The sequence below is a fragment of the Pelophylax lessonae genome (genome assembly GCF_965119305.1).
Source record: "Pelophylax lessonae genome assembly, chromosome: 9".
Lineage (NCBI taxonomy): Eukaryota > Metazoa > Chordata > Amphibia > Anura > Ranidae > Pelophylax > Pelophylax lessonae.
This window is the reverse complement of record NC_138776.1, coordinates 86,627,954-86,649,448: the sequence shown is the minus strand read 5'-3', so window position 1 is coordinate 86,649,448 and position 21,495 is coordinate 86,627,954.

Below are 21,495 nucleotides of genomic sequence, written 5' to 3'. Positions count from 1 at the left end.
CGCTCTAATGATAACAGGGTCAACAGTTGAAGGCAGGATAGTCCTGGATGGAGGGCAGAGCTGCCCCAAGGTTAAGAAGCAGGCAATTGGCTGCTAGGATGAAGGGAAATCCTAGCAGCCAATCCCAATCTTGCAACGCCCAATCTTGCAATCCCAATCTTGCATCCACACAGCACAGCAGGTCTCCCTCTGATCTGTCTAAGGTAGGACAGTGAGGAGGATGAAGTTAAACAGGGCAAAGGACTGAATGTGAGCTGAGGACTGGAATGTGGGGGGAGCTGAGGACTGGAATGTGGGGGGGGGAGCTGAGGAATGTGGGGGAATGGTGTAAACAGGGGCAGAGGACATTACGGTTAATGGGGGTTGATGTCAAGGGAGTGTGAGAACACTACTGGGAAAGGAGTGGAGGGGAATGATGTAAAGAGGGAGCTGAGGACACTCCTCAAGAGGGGATCTTGATGTGAAGGGGGAGGGGACTGTGATGTGCAGTGGGGACTAAGGACGCTGATGTAAGAATGGGTTAAGATCTGTGCATGTGCATTAGGTGCACACGTCAAGGGCTGTACTACCCACAAGAAACACAGAAAGAAGTCCAAAAAGCGTTTTTTGCGCAAAAGCGCTTTTAGACCACCTGGAAAACAGCGACAGCTAAAAGCGCTTTTGCAAAAAGAACGCTTTTTGGACGCCATGGTCGTTCTCAATTTTCCAGGCACATAGAACTGGAAAAGCACAGGCAGGGCACTGGCAAAGTCACTAGGTGAAATCCTGTGGTGAAATGGCATGATACAGTGTAATCCCGTTAGGATCACAGCTTTGTATCATGTCATTTGTGTATTTACATTTTTGAAACTGCCACCGGTTCCACCCCCCTGCGCCGCAACGCTCGCAGGGAAGCGAACCGGAAGACAGGTGCCGGCATCGGCCGAGCACACAGCGGGAGGACGGCGGTGGAGGATATCGGGGGAATCGCAGGGAAGGGAACCGAAAGACAGGTGCCGGTTCGGGCTGGCACACAGTGGGAGGACGGCGGGGGATCGCAGGGGAAGGGGAGTTTTCAAATATAAAACAAGAGATTTCCATGCAAAATAATGTACCGCTTTTAGCGCAGAAATTCTGACATAATCATACCGACAGGGAGATTACTGAGCATCTCTGAGTAAGTGTTTGCAGAGGTTTAAAGTGATTGTAAAATTAGGAAGGTTTATCTTAATGCATTCTATACATTAGGATAAAAAGCCTTCTGTGTACAGGAGCCCCCCTTATGCTTATCTGAGCCCATCTCTATACAGCGATGTCCACGAGGGACTCTCCCTCCTGATTGGCTAAGATACAGCTCCTGCTGCTGTCAAAGTCAGTTAGCCAATCAGGAAAGAGGGGCAGGTCGAACTGGGTCTCTGAATGGACACAGGGAGCTGCGGCTCAGGTGCCCCCATAGCAAGCTGCTTGCTGTGGGGGTACTCCCCTGAGTGAGGGGCCAGGAAAGCCAAAGAGGGACCCGAGAAGAGGAGGATCCAGGCTGCTCTGTGCAAAACCAACTGCACTGAAACAGACATTATGTCACTGCCTCTTTAACACCCTCTGAAAAGTGATCTACCACGGAATGCTCATTAGTGGTCAATACTGTTCTAATACTGGGTTGCCAACGAATCAAAAGCTCCCAAAATCAGATGGGTCACAAAATTTATAATGAAATGGATGTGGGTTGCTTCAGTATGTTGTGGTGCCATTCAAAATGTATTGTGGATTGCAGCACTTGACATGCAGTCATGTTAATGGGCTCTTCGTAAAAGGTTGCCCTACAAAAAAGAAAGCTACTACTTACCTCTCCTGCTGGAGACGCAAGTATTCAACCAAAAGACAGCAATACCATGATTTTGGGTGTTACACCCCCCCCCCCAGGAGAATCCTGTGTCAGGGGTCAGCAGGAGAAACCACTGAATGCAGTGGGGTGGGGGTGATGGATCAAGAATCCATAACTCCCAGTATTCAAGATGGTGATTTTTTTGTGCCAGACCAGCATTCAATGGTGAAGACTGTGGTAGAGGTATTACTTTTTTAAACGTTAATTCAAGATTTTAGATTAATGATAGTGGTACACTCTTTGCATCCAGAGCCAATCATTTACAGGTGATCATCACTTCATGAGCAATTCCATGTGAGCGGCAACGATTAGCTGCAGGAGCCGTCGGCCTTCCATTGCCTTCTATGGAGCTGCCACTTGCAACTAATCATCAGTAACCCCTGCTGTAATCACCAATTCACAAATGGTAATGGGGCCTTAAGGCCAATACACACGATAAGAAAATTGGAAGTAAAATTTTGTCCCACAAACGATCTGCCGATTTTCGGCTTGTTAATATAGTGCTTTCAGCAGCCGATTACAGATTTTTGGATGAAAAAAAAATGGATTTGCAGGCTATAAAATTTTTATCGTTTGTGAACACAACGCCTGAATTTCATTTAATTAGTACAGTTTTCGTCCAAAAAAAAAAAAAAAAAAATCATAAAGAGCAAGACTAGGCATGCTCGGAAACTAAAGAATGCATACAAAACAATTCAACACATGACATCACTTCTGGAGTTGAATTCTGTCATACGAGAATTTGCGAGTAACTTATTCACTTTCGATATGAGACAAGCATGCAACAAAAAAAACAGATGAAAATTTGTCTGATAATCTGATCATGTGAACGAGGCTTAAAGCCTCGTACACACGCACCAATTGTTGGCCGACCGATCGGCCGTCTTTTGTCCAGTGTTGTTGTGTTGGTTGAAATGTGCTTTAGACTGCACACAAATTTTGTCGGCCAACAACAACCGACTGCAGAAGTGATGTCATGTTCTGGTCTACTTTTCGTGTGTTTTTTCTTCTCTGAGCATGCCCAGTCTTGCATATCTGACTTTTGTCAGCCGAAATCTGTACTGACTGACGAACAATCGGCCGTTGTGGTGACAGCCAACAAAAATTTTATAGCATGCACACCAGATTTTGTTCAGCCGAAAAGTCGCGGTCAGTTGTCGGAAGCATCATACTAACAAGCCGACAATTCATTTTAAAATGGAACTTCACCCTAAACAGGAAGTCCCGCTTTAAAGAATTCTCCCACCTCTAAAAATATTGAAAGTAAATTTTTTTTGGGGGGGGAAGGGGTACCTAGTTTAGGTTAGAAATTAGATATTAGAAGTTGTTCCCCCCCCCCCTCCCTGCCAGCCCACAACCTAGCCCACAACCTCTTGGGACATGCCACAGGTCCCACAGCGACCATAGCTCCCAACTGTCCCTGATTTTTGAACAATGTCCATCTGTACCTCTTTCCTCCTCATTGTCCCTCATTTTGGTCTGATCTATATTGTATATAAAATGCACTATTTATCTTTCAAAAAGTGTTTCCCAGAAATAAAACTTCATGCAATTTCTAAGTTGCTGCATTTAGAATTTTCAAAAGCCAATATAAAGAAATAGTAGTGGTAACAAAAAGCACTTGTGGATGTAACTAATGCGTGGCAGGGGATGTGTTCTATGCCCACATAATTTTGCTAATAAGTGTCCCTCATTCCCATCCCAAAAAGTTGTTGGGAGGTATGAGAGACTATGGAACCATTCACAAAGCACAGCTCAACTCGTGCATGCGCAGTGAGGAGCCGGCTGTGAAGCTGCAAGGAGTCACAGTCGGCTTTCCACACTAGACATGCCAGCACCGGGGATCTGAAGACCAACAAAGAACTAGCTTGGGTGAAGACGACGCTGGATCCCTGGAAAGGTAAAATGTCCTTATATTCAAGCTGCATTCGTACTTGGGCGTTCTGAATCATGGGCAGAATCGCTGCAATTCTGCCAGCATTTTTAAAATGCTCTGCTGAAATGACAAATTGCACACATTCATTTTAATGGCACCTAAAAATGCAGTTCTGCTGTGGTTGTCGTGTGATAAATCGCAGCAAACCTTGTCGCCTGCAAGCAGCTCCTGATCCTTTTTTTGTTGACAAGCTTCATGCGATGCGATTTACCTTGTGACAGTTGCAGCCGCACCGTGTTTTAAGGGGTCATTAAATAAGTTGCATCTGAAAATTCACGTTGTGCAATTTGTCATTTTTAGCAGAGTGTTTTCAAATTGTGAACAGTATCGCAGCGATGCTGCCCACAATTCAACACCCCCAGGTGTGAATGCAGTGTAAAAGTAAGCAGCTACACTATTTATAGCTGATGACTTCTTTTTATTTTTTTCTAAAGACTGATGAACCGCTTTAAATTGTTTCAGAACAGGACAGGGTAACTACACATTCAACTTAATGGCCTATTTACATCTTTGCCATGCATTAATACGAGTAGCGTTAGGTAAGCCATTTATTTGAATTGGCTTCATAATGCACCAAAAAACTGCATGCACCATTTTCATTTTAGCAATTCCACACACCGAGGCGCACAGTACTTCATTACTGGGTGTTGTGGTGTTCTGCATTGCAGGTGCTTTGGGAAAGGTGCAGTGGGCTGCAGTTCAGAATAAGTGGATAATGACATGGATACCTATGAAAGTCAAGCCTTGAAGTTTAAAAAAATATGGGTCACATTCCCATAAGGACTTACCTTGAATAATTAACTCGTTCACATTAAATTGTAAGAAAATCAGCCACATAATTTTTTATTCAGCCAGATAATCTGCAGTAGTGATCGACCGATATCGGTTTTTCGTTGCCAGTACCGATATTTTGCCTAATGCATATCGGTATCGGCCAATATTTTTGTACATCATTTTTTTTTGACAGGTACTTTTGTGGAGAGATCTGGGGGTCTAAAAGACCCCTCCTCTGCACTCAAAAGCATTAAAAAACGCCAAGTTTGGCTGTTTTGAATGCTGTCATTTTTTTTAATCTGAATCTGACGCCAGACAGTACCCGGAAGTGATGTCACTCATGACATCACTTACGGGTTTTTGCATGGAAACCCGAATGTGGCTTTGATCGGGTCTTCAGCGGCCGTGCAGGCTGGTTGCCAGGGTCTCCAGGTGGGACAGGAGACTTGGGTGAGCCGCAGAAGGCGGTGGAGGGGGGGCGTCCCCTCCCACTCCTTGTAATGACAGCCGAGCGGCTTCTCAGCCACATCGGTTGTTATTGCAAGACAGCCGACCGTCTGCTGCGGATGCCGGTTCCAGGGTGATGCCTCTAGCTGCAGGCATCACTCCGGTACAACACTTTCCCGAAATAGCGGCAACATCGGCCCTCGATATATCGGCCTTGCCGATAATCGGTCGATCCCTAATCTGCAGTCTTTTTATCACAAAGTGTATAATGTTTATTTTTGATTAACTACATAAAGAATGTACCTAATAAATGTTCAACATTCAGGCCAATTTTTAAAATCATCTGGGTCTCACCATTTTAAATGTCTCCATATAAAAACAAAACTGATGAAAGAAAAACCATTGGGTATATTTACTAAAGGCAAATATAATGTGCATTGCAAGCTTGGTAAGTGAGGTAAAGCTTCACTTTGCAAAGAAAATAAAAACAAAACTGCATTTTTGTTTGCACATGATTGGATGATAGAAATCAGCAGAGCTTCCTCTCAGACCTAGAGCAACTGAACTTGCAGTGCACAGTATATCAATCAACCTCCCTGTTTGATGTACCATTTGAGCTGTTAACAGGATGCATTACCTAAAGGACTCATGGGTAGTGTTGAAAACGTAACCCTTAAGTGCCGGTTCACGTTAGTGCGGTGCGGGAATCCTGCAAATCCACTGTGGGTTACCGCATTGCACTCAACTCGCAGGCACTTAACACTGCCATATGCGAACTGCTGGGAGCATCAATACAAAGTGAATGACACCCCCAGATTAGTTCACATATCGCAGTGCCAACTGTCAATTCGGACAGGAATCGGATCACATAGATGGGAACACCCATGCGATCCGATTCTGGTGCGGACCAAAAAAAGGGTCTTGTGCGACTTCGGCCTGAATGCGATGCAAATTCAGCCATGCAATCTGTATGGCTGAATTTGCATCGCACAGACATCGCATGTGATTTGCACAACAGTGCAGTGCAAATTACATGCAATGTCTGACATTGCATATGTGTGAACCGACACTCAAGCCCAACTCTGGGCAACTAAAAAAATATCCCTTGCAGTGGGGCTGCACTCATTCTGCAAGTGTTATGTGCTTACTTTGGTCTAGGGCTGGGGTCTCCAAACTATGGCCCTCCAGTTGTTCAGGAACTACAATTCCCATCATGCATGTGAATGTCAGAACTTTACATTGCCTCATGGGATGTGTAGTTCAGCAACAGCTGGAGGGCCGTAGTTTGGAGATGCCTGGTCTAGGGAAACAAAAAAAAAAAAAAATGTACTCATCCAATCCTCAGCTCCTCCCCACAGCTTCATCCATGCGTGTGCGCTAGTGATCTAGGATCATGACATTATTAAAGCCAAAACAGGGTTTCTAGCCCTACACTGGACATGATGATGCCAAGGGACAGTCCACCTCCAGCGCATGGGGGGAGCGCCATCTGTCGGGGGAGCAGAGGATCAGGCAAGTAAAAGGGTTTCTCCTCTTCCCTAGACAAAACAAGAAATTAGCTCTTGCAGTGTGGGCACAGCCCCATCATTTTGAATTTTCCCAGAGTTAAGGTTTTAACCACTTCTGGATCTGAAGATTTTCCCCCTTAATGACCAGGCCATTTTTTGCGATTTAGCACTGCAATACTTTAACGGACAATTGCGCGGTCGAGCGGCACTGTACCCAAATATAATTGATGTCCTTTTTTTTCCCACAAATAGAGCAAAAAATTAGCAACATTTTTTTTGCTCTGCAGGGAATCGCTCCGCTGAGCAGGCGGGGGAGAGGTCCTGTCCACTCTGTTCCGCTGTGCAGAGTGGACACGGACACAGTCCCGCCCTCCTCTATGGGGAAATCGGGTGGAAATGGACCGCCTATCTGTTTTAATCCTAACTTATCTGCCAAATCGATGGAAAATAGGACCACCATCCGTCTGGATTTTGCAGGCAGGATCTGATCGGATAGCGGTGGAGGTCAGCAGACATGTACACTGACCTCCCCCGCTCCATGGGGGAGACAAGAGGGTCCGATCAGGTCTGCCTGAAAAGATGACAGGCGGACCTGATCCAACAGCCCATGTGAAAGACCCCTTAAGTGACTTAGCTGGACAACATATTGACATATTGAACTACACAACTATATTAGTGCAAAAAGAAAATATAGGGGGACTGTAAATACTTTACCATTCCAGTGCATTGCAAAAGCATTGAGTCACATGCATTGTGTTAACAATAGAACTAAAGGCAAAACTTTTACAGGAGGATTATAACCCCTATGAGACTTTTTTGCTGTCTGTGTCCTATTGGGAAGATTTCCCTTCACTTCCTGTCCCATAGCCAAAACAGGACGTCAGAGGAAATCTCTCCAAAGTGAGGGAATTCCTTTTTGTCACCAGAACTAGTGTCCTCATTTGAAGTTATTACCTCCATTACTGTTCTGAGGGCAACCAAAAATTTTGGATTTTCTTTTATTTTCACTTTCGGTGAGAATGGTAAGCCAGACAAATAGAGGGTAAATCACCCTAATGGGTGCACAGACAGCAATAATAGCCTGGCAGCTGGTAAAATTCCCCTTCAGTCTGTCCAAAATGTAAAAAATACCTTTAGTTATAGTATAAGAAAGTCCATTCAGAACCGACAGAATTGTGCACCACAAAGCACAGCACTGCATACCTCATAGTTGTGGTGCCCCAATGGGCCTTAACGTAGATTAGGGAAGTGTAAATAGGCCCTTATTGTTTTCTTGTATGGGGGTCACCGAATAGATGGGAAAATATCATTCCTCACTGCATCACCTTGATTTGTAAACACATTCTGCTAATCTTCTGATTTAAATTACAAATTCATAAATGTTAGGATAATCCTGAAGCAAATTACGTAATTTAGGTTTCCTACCCTAAGGGCCCATTTATCCCTATGCATTAGTAAGTTTAGGCATGTTCTTTCATGCATCAATCCATATTGATTTGACTCATCCCATTCACTTAATGCAGGCCCTCAACAAGCATCCATGCGCCTACATTGTACCGGACCCATTCTTGGCCAACACAACACAGGATTTTTGTATGCACAAACATATGTGGTGGTGCGTGAAATGGTCAGGAGCATTGTTTACTGCTAGATGTACATTGGGTGCCGGCTATAAATCAATGAGATGACCCCCCGACAGCAACATCCAATAGGCTCAATTCACAAAACATACAGCTGGACTTACACTGTTCCTTGTGTGTTGCCGCAAAATGTATTGCACACACATGGGTGTAAATGGACCCATACAGCCAACTAATCCCAGTTACACACAAAAAAAAAAAAATCAGTGCACAAAGGTGAACCAGCAACATAGGAAATAATGGGATTTCTACTTGGCATGCATTTTATTGCAGCAAAATGCAGCAGTTTTGATGCATACAAATGGGCAAGTGTGAATAGGCCCGAATACGATGATAAGAATCTTTATTAGAGCTAAGGGGGTGTGTGCATCCTAGTCCATTGCACACATTCCTGGAAATGTCTTATGGGCCATACGCACTATAAGATTTTCTGAAGACTTTTTCCTTTAGACTTTCCAAAACCATATAATATGAGGTCAAACCTAAACACTTTCACTTTGTATGCAATCTGGCAGGCCCTTGCACTACATAGAAAAAGGTAAATCTGAAGGAAAAAGTCTTCAGAAAATCTTATGTGTGTATGGCCCTTTAGAAAATATGGGTGGTGTCTCAACTACTGGCTGGAACCCAGTGACAACACAAGGTTAAAACATCAATCACCAACACACTGCAGATCTTCAAAATAGCATCTAAAAACATATTAAAGCGAACATATCACAGCAAAGAATTACTTTTTTTTTTTTTACATTTTGGGGCCACACAGGACCCCTTCATTAAGCATGCTAGTCCGAACCCACCTGAGTGATCCCTCTCAAAAGCTGTCACTGTACTGGGTCAATCATAAACGGCCAAGGCACTCCCCGTCATGCAGCCGCACATATACAGGTCCATTCAGTGTAGCTGCAGGGTAGGGAATGCCTTGGCCGTTTATGATTGGCCCAGGACAGATGACGATGGTGGTGGGATCTATACACACCTGAACTCATCCCTAACTTAAATTTTAGCCATTTAACTGCAATTTTCAAATCTCACGGGACTGAACTGAAAAAAATCTCACTTTTAAAAATAAAGATGTTTTGGTGTGGTGTGTAGGGTTTGTGAATTGAGCAAAATGTCTAAATTTGTCCATAGGCAAAGCAAATTTTATCTAGTTTTTAAAAACTGGCCGAAAATTTATTTTGTAGGTCGCCCTGTCTGAAATCCTTTGATTTAAAAATCGAAGGAGACAGAAGGAAAACTGTCAGTCGAACAGTGGCTGCAACCAATCAGATGTTTAGGTATTCTAACAGCTGCGATCCTGGCTGTTAGAGTACAATAGTCGCAGTGCGAGATTTGCAAATCAATGCTGTGCAGTGTGGATGGAGGAGCCTAGAGTTTTTTTTCCGTTCATCCTGCAGGCTAAATGAAAAAAATATTTCAATGTGTGGGCAGCTTTATCAATGTGCTTTGACACACATACACAACTAGGTATGAATGTAGCCATTGAGGTAATTGGCTATTACATTTGGTTACATTGTTTTTCTGGCTCATTTGGTCAATTATTTTTCTTTGGAGTCTATGTATAAACTGTATAATAATAAAAAGATTTCTGTTGCCCAATGCGACCAATTCAAATTTGTTTAGTCATTCTAATGTTTTACTTAAGAAAGAAAGGACAATTGAAGGCGGACATGATGTTATGGGCAACAAGAAGTGTTCTCGCGCTTTCTGCACATAAGCCCATGTGGTGCAATCATTGTCATCAGTATTTATCAATGTTTAACAATGATCAAAGCTCATCTCAGGAAGTGCCAATCTAGAAGTGATGTGGAGCTTTCTTGCAGCCTGTAGCATTCAGATTAACCTTTTCATGTTGCTAATCCTGAATTGGAAGGTGGAAATGAAAACCTGACTGGTTTCTGTAGGCAACAAAAGTAGTCACCTGCCTTCAGACACTTTTGAGGGAATAATTAAAAAGTGTCAGATAAGCTCCATCTCAACTGGTGCCATTGCCTATAGCAACCAGTTACAGTAGTTTCTACCTTTTTGATTTTTGTTTTCCTCACAGCTTAGTGAATTATAGTTTAAAGCTTTTTGGCTGTGCTCCAGTTGAGACAAAGAAATATAGGCAAAACTTTTTTTTCATTTTGGATAGATTAAAGCTGGATATACACTAACTTTTGTGGTTAGATTTCCTTCAGATTTACCTTTTCTATGTAGTGCAAGGGCCTGCCAGATTGCATACAAATTGAAAGTGTTTAGGTTTCACCTCATATTATATGGTTTTAGTAAGTCTAAAGGAAAAAGTCTTCAGAAAATCTTATAGTGTGTATGGCCCTTAAGGGAGGGTTATAACTGCTGTCAGATTTTTTTTATTTATTTTTTTTGCCGCCTGTGTCCCCTTGCAGAGATTTCCCTTCACTTCCTGTCCCATAGCCAAACAGGAAGTGAGAGGAAATCCCTGTAAATCAAGGGAATTACTTGGGGACCCCCAGTCACCAGAAATAGTGTACCCATTGGAAGATTTGCCGCTCTGTTACTTTTCTGGGGACAACCCAAAATTTGGGTAATTTCTCTTACTTTGACTTTCAATGATAATGGTAAACAGGACGAATCGAGAGAGTGAATATCCTTAACAGGGGCCCAGACTGCAAGAAAAACTGGCAGGTATTTTAATCCCTCTCCAATCTATCCAAAACTAAAACAAAAGTTTTGCCTTTAGTTATACTTTAACCACTTACCGCATATCAACGTACCGGTACGTTGGTACACTTTGCGGGCTTATACCGGGATGATTCCTCTAGTTAGAGGCATCATCCCGGTACCGTGGTTTGAAGCCGACGGTCGGCTTTCCGTCGGTAACGACCGATGCAGCTCGGGAGCCGCTCGATCGTTACCCGGGGGGGCGGGAGGGGACGTCCCCCCCCCCCTCCCGCCACCTTCCAAGGCTTTGCTCGGGGCTCCCGTCCCACCGGGAGCCCCGAGCACCCAGCCGGCACGTCCGCCGGCTGGATGGAGTCCCGATGAATGCCGGAAACAGCATCGATCGGGTCTCCGATGACGTAACCCGGAGGCGGCGTCCATGACGTCACTTCCGGGTTACTGTGCTGCAAAAGGTGGCAGATTTGAAAAACGGCTGTATGCAAAAATGCCGTTTTTGGCGTTTTGCATACAGGGAAGTGTAGTGGAGGGGTCTAGGGTCTTTTAGACCCTCGATCCCTCCATAAAGAGTACCTGTCACTACATATTGGTGTCACAAGGGATGTTTACACTGCTTGTGACAGCAATAAAAGTGATCAGATTTTTTTTTTTTAAAAAAAACCTGTAATAAAGTTAAAAAAAAGAAAAAATAAATAGGAAAAAAAAAATAAAAATTAGCCGCCCCCGTCACCGTTAGCTCGCGCACAAAAAAAACGTATACGCAAGTCGAGCCGCGAATGAAATCGCTGTTCAAACCACACATGTGAGGTATCGCCACGATTGCCAGAGCGTGGGCAATAATTTAAAAAAAAGAGCTACACTCTAACTCTAAACTGGTAACCGTTAAATAAATTTAAAGCGTCTCAGATTGAGATCTCTATTGACCGTAGTTTGTCGCCATCCTACGGGGGGCGCATGTTGGGTATCTATTTACTCGGCGTGACATCATCTTTCACAATATACAAAAAAATGGGCTAACTTTACTGTTTAGTATTTTTTAAATGCAGTGAAATGTGATTTTTCAATTTTTTCCCCAAAAAATGGCGTTTTAAAGACCGCTGCGCAAATACCGCGTGACAAAAAATTTTGCAATGACCGACATTTTATTCTCCAGAGTCTTTGCTAAAAAAGTATATATACTGTTTGGGGGTTCTAAGTAGTTTTCTAGGAAAAAATACTGGTTTTAACTTGTAAACAAAAAGTGTCCGAAATAGGGCTGGGGCTTAAGTGGTTAAGACAAAGTTTGGCTCAGCCATTTTTTTTTTTTTTTATTTCCCCGTTTGTGCCATAAGGTCTTCTGAGCTCTAAATGCATTGCCACCCTTGGGCTTCTTGTACACAGGCATCTGAACCCATGCAACATCATTTCCAATGTATTTACCCAGAAAGCTCCAGTGCTGTGTACAGCCTCTTCTATGAATGACTGTGCACTGCTGTACTTGCATAAACACAAGTACGTATATCATACAGACGTATGCCTGTTTTGCATATTTCCTTTACATTGAAGAGTGATTGCAGAAAAAAAGACCAACTGGTTCATCAAGTCTGACACCTTTTTTAAAAACGTTTTTAACTTTTTTTTTGTCAGAGTATAGACCTGTGGTAGTCCCACGCATGTTTGAATCCACTTGCTGTTGATTGACTCACTACCTAAGCTGGAAGTCTATTCGAAACATCAACTACACTCTCAGTAAAATAATACTTTCTAAGATTAGTTCTGAGCTTTTTCCTGCTAGTTTGAGGTCCCCCTGTTCTTCATCTTTCTTCATCTTTGCTTCATTTTAAAAACACTGCCCTTCTGAACCTTATTCACATTTATTTAAAGATTTCAGTCACGTCTGTCCTTTCCTTTCTTACCTCTAGACCACATGTGTCAAACACAAGGCCCGAGGGCTGAATCCGGCCCTCCAGGCCATTTCATGTGGCCCTCGCAGCAACCCCCTTGTTTTTGCCTCCACCTTGTTTCAGCAGTCGGCACCAGAGAGGAGGACAGAACTCCTCCATCAGATCCTGTGCTTCTCTTTGCAACCCCGGAGCGGCTCGTCTCTGCTCTCCTCCCCCTCCCTATCTCAGCAGTCAGCTTCAGGGAGGAGGACAGAATTTCTCCCACTGATCCTGCACCTGTCCGTGCACTCATAGCTCTCCCTTGTCTCTGTCTCCCCTGGTCTCAGCATTTAGCAGACTCCAGTCCTTCTCTGGTCCTTCTCCAGACCCTGCACTTTCTGCTTTCCAGCTCCCCCCAGTTTCTTTCCAGCAGCTGCACTATGTAAGGGGCGTGCACTGGGATCTAAAGAAGTGTGAGGGACTTTTGACTTCTGATGGTGGGGGGGCTCTTGACATCTGATGTAAGGGGGGGGTGGGGTGCTCTTTAAGGACTGATGCACCCCGCAATGAAATTGAGTTTGACACCCTTGCTCTAAACTGTACATATGGAGTTCCTCAAGTCTCTTCTGATATGCTTTATCCCTCAGACCTTTCACCATTTTTGTTACCCGACTCTGGACATGGTCTATCTTATTAATATCGTTTTGTAAGTGAGGACTCCAGAACTGGACACAGTATTCTAATTGAGGTCACTAAAGATCTATATAGGGGAATCAGGACCTCCTTGCTCCTACTGGTGATCCTTCTAGTGATGCATCCTAGAATTCTATTTGCTTTTCCCACTACCTGGTTACACTGTTTGCTCATTTTGCAATCATCTGAAATAAGTACCCCCAAATCTTTTCCCTCTGTATTGCTGGCCAGCACTGTACCCCTAATATTGTATTCTATCAAGGAATTCTATTTCCCTAGGTGCATTTTTTTATATTTAACCGCTTGCCGACCACCGCACGACTATTTACTGCGGCGGTCAGCCCCTCACAGGCAAAGCGACGTAGTACTACGTCGCTAGCCTGTGAGGGTCTCAGGAGCGAACGCGCGCCGCCAGGGGCGCACTCCCGCGCGGTCACGGACCCCCCGTGCGTGTGACCGGTGGACCCGATCGTCCGCCGGTCACTCGCGATCGTCGGTGGAGAGGGAGAAAGGCAGGCGGCTAATGTAAACAAGCCGCCTGTCATTCTCCCCTGTGTAGGAATAGTGATCATACGGTTCTACTATGTAGGACCGTTGATCACTGTTCCTACACCTCAAGCCACAGCCAATCACAGTTAGAATCACGCCCCTAGGGACACACATAACCCCTCCCTCTCAGAAAAAGTTAACCCCTTCACTGCCAGTGTAATTTTACAGTAACAGTGCATATTTATAGCACTGATTACTGTAGTAATGTCACTGGTAACCCCAGAAGTGTCAAAAATGTCAGTCAAGGGTCCGATCTGTCCGCTGCAATGTTGCAGTACCGCAAAAAAAATCGCAGATTGTCGCCATTACGCGTTAAAAAAAAAACAACAAAAATGACAAAAATCTTTCCCCTTTGTTAGTAAACGCGATAACTTTTGCGCAAACCAATCAAAATACTCTTTTTGCGATTTTTTTCACCAAACATATGTAGCATAAAACAAATTGGCCGAAAATGTTAAAAAATTTTGATTTTTATATTTTTTTTGGGTGGAATTTCATATAAAAAAATGTGAAAAATATTGTTATTTTTGCAAAATTGACGCTCTTTTTTTGTTTATAGCGCATGATCAAAAAATCGCACAGGTGATCAAATACCACCAAAAGAAAGCTCTGCTTGTGGGGAAAAAAAGGACATCAAATTTGTTTAGGTACAGTGTCGCACGACCGTGCAATTGTCCGTTAAATTCACGCAGTGCCGAATCGCAAAATACCCCCTGGTCAGGAAGGGGGTAAAATCTTCCGGGGCTTAAGTGGTTAAAAACATTGTACACTCTACTCAAGTTTAGGAGAGCACCGCCAAGTACAGCGGTGCACAGCAATTCATGTTTTTTGTTGTTTATTGTTTCTGATCATGGGCAGTCTTTCGTTTCTTATTTTTTTCATATGAAGATTGAACGAAAACGGTACACATTAGGCGAAATTGTTTGTTCTGTTCCTGTACGAGAAAAGTTTTGGAGCTCGTCCCTTTGGAAATTTTCATTTGGAAGGTCGGAATCGGCAGTAGAAAGTTGTATACACACTATATGATAATCGTACGAAAGTTCTTTAAATTAAAATTCTCGCCTGACTTTCTTATAGTGTGTACGGGCCTTTAAGTAAAAAAGAAAAACGACATTTTTGCCCAGCTTAATTTACTCTCCTAAACCTTAATGAGATCTTTTTTTTTTTTTTTTTTTATCTCCAGACACCTGATCTATGCAATGGCTTCAACTTATCTATGAGCTAATGAAATCTCTCACTTAAACCTAATGTAATTATCATCAAAACTACGAAATTGCAGGGACTTTTTTTAATGAATGCCTACTTTAAGGGCAACTTCACACCTGGGCATGCATGTTTTTATACTTGTTAATGTATAATGTGCATGTTTTGGGGATGCTCCAATTTGTTTTTTTCTATGAGCCCCTAATTTTCCACAGTAAGCAAAGTATCTGATCCCTTAGCACAGCACAATGCATAGTGGTGAATACATGTGGTGAATTGGAAAAATGTTGTCAGGTACTTTTTTTTGGTGTGAGGACTCAGAAGACAGGTCTATCAAAAACAACATGATTGTACTATAATGGACTTGTGGGTGTCACAGGGCAGGCACAAGATCTCCCATCTTTACAAACCACTATACTTGGAACTCAGTAGTATGTAAGATCCTGGCACTCTCAGTGCCTTTCTATCATCTCACTTCCGGGTTGTGTTCCACCACTCAGGTAGGTGGTTCCACCACTCAGGTAGGTGGAAAGCATATAAGGTGTGTATTCCTTTAACAGTGCTGACGTCATCATCAGGCGCCGCACTGAGCGGCTATTTCAACTGACGGTCTGCACTCACACATGGTTCGTGCAACCGCTCCTGATACCTGCCTAACCTGACGCTGCCGAATCTTCCAGCTACATACCCTATACCTGGATTGACCGGAGCCTCGCTACCTTATCCTACACTCCCTCACTACTGGCTATTGATAAGTACCCCACAGGGGACCCCCTCTTATCAACAACGCTTTCTATCTATACCTGCATTATAAGAACTATTGCTAGCTCTAGGATACATGCTCTCCAGTATCTACCATCTGCATTTCTAAACCTAGATCGCTAGCTTTTGTGCCTATTATTTGTTACAACCTGCATTACCGAACTAAGCTTAGCAACACCTGTATATCTTGTTTGCTATTATCTATCACCTGTTGATTATACTAGATTGCTAGCTCTTGTGATTGCTATCTATCATCATCTACTATCACTCCTGCAACATCATTATCTGAGTGTTTGTATATGTGAATACTGAATCAGGCTGAACCACTATGATGAGTCAAGAGAGTTGGATCAGGTGATTTAACAAGATCTCTACAAGACTACTGAGTGGAATTCTGCAGCTGCAAATCCAGTATCCTTGAGCTAAAACCCAAAGCGTTACATAGTAACATCACATCCCAGATAGCCAAGAACTGGAACAAGGAACTCCATTCCTCCGAAGCGCACCAACATATTATCCAGGGCTACAACACCCCCTGCTTGTTTGTACAAAATGAGTTCTGGTGAGAGAACCATTTAAAATTCTCCACAAGGCTTACACACCACTCATAAAGTGGTCCTCCAACCTGAAACATCACCTCTGCACCTTGTGTAAGGCCTACCAACCTTCATTGATACACAAGCTATGGCTGTGTCCGCAAATTTCCACTTTCTGGGACCAGCTCCTTGGCTTTATCTCTCAGACACTAGGGCTCACAATCCACAAGGACATCTATGCTCTCCTGTTCGGATATCTGGACTCCCAACTCGTCCCCCTGCCACAATGGCAGAAGATCTCCTTGATACGGAACAAACCATGGCTACTCACCTGCTATATGACTGCCAGGAGAGCTACATTGAAACGATGGACGGCGACATCCCCTCCCGTTGTCACAGAAATACGCTCCGAACTCTGTACACTGTTGCAGAGGGAACATATGAATCTCTCTTAATCCGCAATCTGTCCCCCTGCTGTCTTTCATCGCAAATGGAATAACTTCATAGCGCTCTCCTCACTTGCTCAATTTTCCAACAACTGAGGGTTCACACACCCTTAGGTCGCTACATGGCTTGACACTCCATTCTTCTCCAGCACCCTAAAGGGTCTCTACATTGGGATGTGCCAACTCTCTCCCATTTGAATTGTTTTCAATGCTCAAACACCCCTACTCCTAGAGTTTATTTTATGTAACTTTTCTTTATAACCCCCCCCCCCCCCCCCCGGTTTAGCTTATATTCTAAATTCTGATGTTCAGTGGATATTCTCTTCCTGTTTTTCTAATTTTCGGTTCATTTTGCTAAGTGAAAAGCCAAATGTGCAATTCTCTCCCTGTAATATCATATGCACTGCGTTGTTTACTCTGTTATTATGACAAACTTCAATAAAATGTTGTTTAAAAAAAAAAACATGATTGATTAGGTGTACATGAGTGGATCTGAACTTTATCAGTAATTATTCTACAATGCTGTTAGCCATGGTCAGACATTGCAGGCTACTATCCTCCCAACACAAGTGGCTCTGCTAAGTACTTATGGGAAATGAAGACCCTTTTGGCCCCTGGACAGCTCCATTTTGATTCTGGTGGGAGCAATTCTGTGCAGAACTGCACCAGATTTTGCACTCTCCAGTTTTAGTAAATCAACCCCATTGTATTGATGCCAGGTAAACACAAAATACATTTTTATACAATAAAAGTGCAGCGCTAAAATAATATACTGTATATACAATTAAGTATACATATATAAAAGTAAAAAAAAAAAAAACATGGTCATGAAATCATCTATCAAATATATATGGAAAATCAATATATGAGTCCATAATTCCCAAAATGTGTAGAGAAGATTGGAAACCATGTGAAAAACTGAAGTGCTCTAATTTCAGTGGTCATTAGTGAGATTGAACCCGCCATCTATAATGGAGGTATATGCGCTCACCAGAGAACATGGACCCAGGTAAGTGGGTTAGACAGGCAAGATGATCCTCGTAGGTATATGGATTCTGATGATAGGGAATCTTCCATCAGGCTGTATTATTACACATCTGGATATGATGGCTATGTCTCCAAGTGTTAGATCGGTATGTAAAACAAGGCAAAAAATACACACATAGTGTAAAACTGCTTCAATGTGTTTATTAAAAAAAATGTCAGAACACTTACAAACGACTGCAGGTAACCAGCAAAGAAAGTATGGAGTGATTACAGGCAGGAACAAACGACACTGATGCGTTTCGTCATATGTGACTTCTTCATAGGGCTTGACAAAATCAATTTTATTGAAAATGACGCATTGACCTAATGGAGCCCAGTCTAGCCTCTGCTATAGAAATAGGGTAAACATTTCTCATCGGTGTCACCAATTTCCCAACATTCAGGAGAACCTGTGTCTGCCTAGAAAAGTGATTCCTGGGGCTTGTTATTTCTGTGGTGTTAACCCCTATATTTCTCATTGCTAGTAAACAGGTCCCCTGCTAAATTGGAGCAGAACAGGACAGATGTCAGTTATGTGATGTCTGCGCCCGTTCAGTTTTTTATAGACATTTTGACAGGGACAGACCAGTGTAGGATCTATGGGCTGCCAGATGCAAACGGACTTGTGTCTAATTACATTTGGCTATTTCTGATCTGTCATGTTTAGACCTAGAAAAACAGAAAAGGGTGCCTTTTTTTTTTTGTCATGACCTGAACAGACTTGAAGGTAGAAGGATGTAGACACACAGGTCTGTTCTGCCCATTGACCTGCATGGAGCTTCAATTTGGGTGAACCAGTGTGAACCAGGCATGAAGCTTGCAGTTCTATAATGCTCAACAAGCCAAATCCCAATAATTTCAGTGGCCCTGTTCACATCTGAGCAGTCTCAAAAAAGTACATGAGCTTCTTTTTGGCAGATTTCAAGCATTTTTGGCCCCATAGACTTTAATAGAAACGCCTGACTTGAGCATTTTACGAGCATTTTGTCGTTTGCTCTCTGCTCAAGTAGCAGCTCTCCATCTCTAATGTCCTTGACCTCTCCTCCCCCTAGTGCTTTCTATTGGCTAAACAAAACGCCCAAAGCTGTAAAATGCTTTTAATACGCTTTTAAAACAATTGTAAAAAATTGCAAAAACACTTTTAAAAAATGCCAAAAAAACGCCAGTAAACCGCTACGCTCAGGTGTGAATGGAGCCTTAAATTCATACATAGCTGTCAAGCAAAAGTTACAGTTAGGACTCGTGTACATGGGCAGCTGGGGCAGTAAAAATAGGCAGTGGAGCCTTAGTTTTGGTGACCTAAAGTGTAAACGAGTCTTTGCAGTGGTTTGGAAAAAACCATGACTTGATGAAGGTTGGTTACATTTCTGTGTTTGAATTTTTTTTCCAAGAGAAAATGAAAAAGAAGCTATTACTGTAACCGCTTGAAAAGGGTTAGCTTTAAAATGGGCTTTAAAATGGAACTAACGTGTAATATTAAAAAATGTGAGCAGGCGGGCTCTTTATCGCAGGGGAGATATGCAATGTCTCTTCTGCAATAAAATAAACCTACTGGCCTGCTTGCAGTCTTCTGTAAAACGTACACTAAGCTGCCCATGCACAAGTCTGTTCCCATACTGGCACAGTGCCTGCGTGCTGGGATGACTGTACTCCTGCGCATGTGCGGGAATGACATTATCCCACACCAGCCAATCATTATGGCGGAAGACTGGCACCAGGGAGAAGGTGCTGGAGCTTGCTGGTGTCAGTCTAGTAACTGATTTAGGTATTCAGGAGCAGCTGCTATCAGAATACAATAGCCAGTAGTGAAGATTCCTCCATCCATGCTGCATAGGGGAACAAATTGATTTCTCTCATTTAGCTCTGAGGGAAATTGTAATGTGTATGACTAGTCTAAAGCAGCCCAAAGATTATGCATTTTGCTTTTCTTCCACCATAGGTGGAAGGAACGAAAATTGCTTGATTCCCCCCATTAACACAGTCAATGTAATGTGGGAATCCCTCCTGCAGCGTTATTGTGTTCTGCCAGCAGGGGGCGTTCTCTTCTGGCAGAACACAATAATCTGCTGGCAGCTATTGCCACAAGCAGTAATTGCATGAAAAAATCTAACAGGCTGGTTGCACTGAGGTCAATCTATGGAATGACTTCAGTCCAGCCAGCCTTATAGACGGATCAAATCTTGGCTGATCCCTGCTGAACCAGCCAAGATTCAATCCATCTATGGCCAGCTTAAGGCCCCTTTCTTACTAGCGGACCGTTCAGATCCACCTGTCAGTTTCTCAGGCGGATCTGAACAGATGCCCCATGCATCTCTATGGGGCATCCGATGTCAGTGGAGACATGTCTGCTGACATCCGATCCGGTCCGTCAAATCTGGATGGATGGAAACCCTATTTTCCATCCGTCCAGCGGAAAACCTGAAAGACAAAGGCATAATGAGCTAGTATGCATCACATACTAGCTCATTATGAAATACTTGCCTAAAAACTAAGCCCCGCAGTGCCGCCCGCTCCCCGCTGAGACGGCCAACATGTTCGGCTGTCTATCTTCCTGGTTCGCGTCCCCCGGCCATCTGATTGGCCGGAGGCGCGATGACATCGCTCTCGCCATTCACGGCACAGGGCTCTGAAGGAACGGCACGTCGTCATCGGCTGCATGCAATGTAAATATCTCCTAAACTGTGCAAGTTTAGGGGCTATTTACAGTACCTATAGTTAAACGTTATTATAGGCTTACTTATAGGCAAAAGTCATGAAGGGGGGGTTTACAACCTCTTTAACTGTTCCACGGGTAAGGTCATATATATGCTCACCTGTCCCTGCAATAAAATCTATATTGGGAAAATGAAGAGACAATTGCGGGTGAGGATAGGGGAGTCACATAAGAGAAAGAAAAGGAGGCGCAACACCTAGTGCATTACCCATGGTCACCGTATAAAATGTTTTATTAAAATGCCAAATGCATACTCACAGATGAGAAGAATATAAAATCGCATTAAAAGATTCCACCACAGATGAAATGGAACACGTCCTTGTAGATGAGACCACTAACGCGTTTCGGGAGTCTAGCTCACTTCATCAGAGCTCTAATGAAGGGAGCTAGACTCCCGAAACGCGTTAGCGGTCTCATCTACAAGGACGTGTTCCATTTCATCTGTCGTTGGAATCTTTTAATGCGATTTTATATTCTTCTCGTCTGTGAGTATGCATTTGGCATTTTAATAAAACATTTTATACGGTGACCACGGGTAATGCGCTAGGTGTTGCGCCTCCTTTTCTTTCTCTTATGTATCTCAGTTGGAGTTCCCCGCCTGAGGAGAGCAGCACGCCGGTCTTCCCCTTCGGAGTGAGCGCTTGGCTGAATTGATTGTGAGGATAGGTGAGTATATGAGGGAAATGAAGGAGAAGGAACAAGAAATACCATAGGCAAAACACTTTCAGAAGGTACATGGAGGAAATTCGGAAGGAATAAAAATGAAAGGTATTTATGCCCTAAATTGTCCCCAAGGAGAGGAGACTTTGATAAGGTACTCCTTAAAAAGAAAAAGGGTGGATATATAAATTAGGAGCTTTGACCCCCCTAGGGTTAAATACAGAATTGAATTGTAAGGT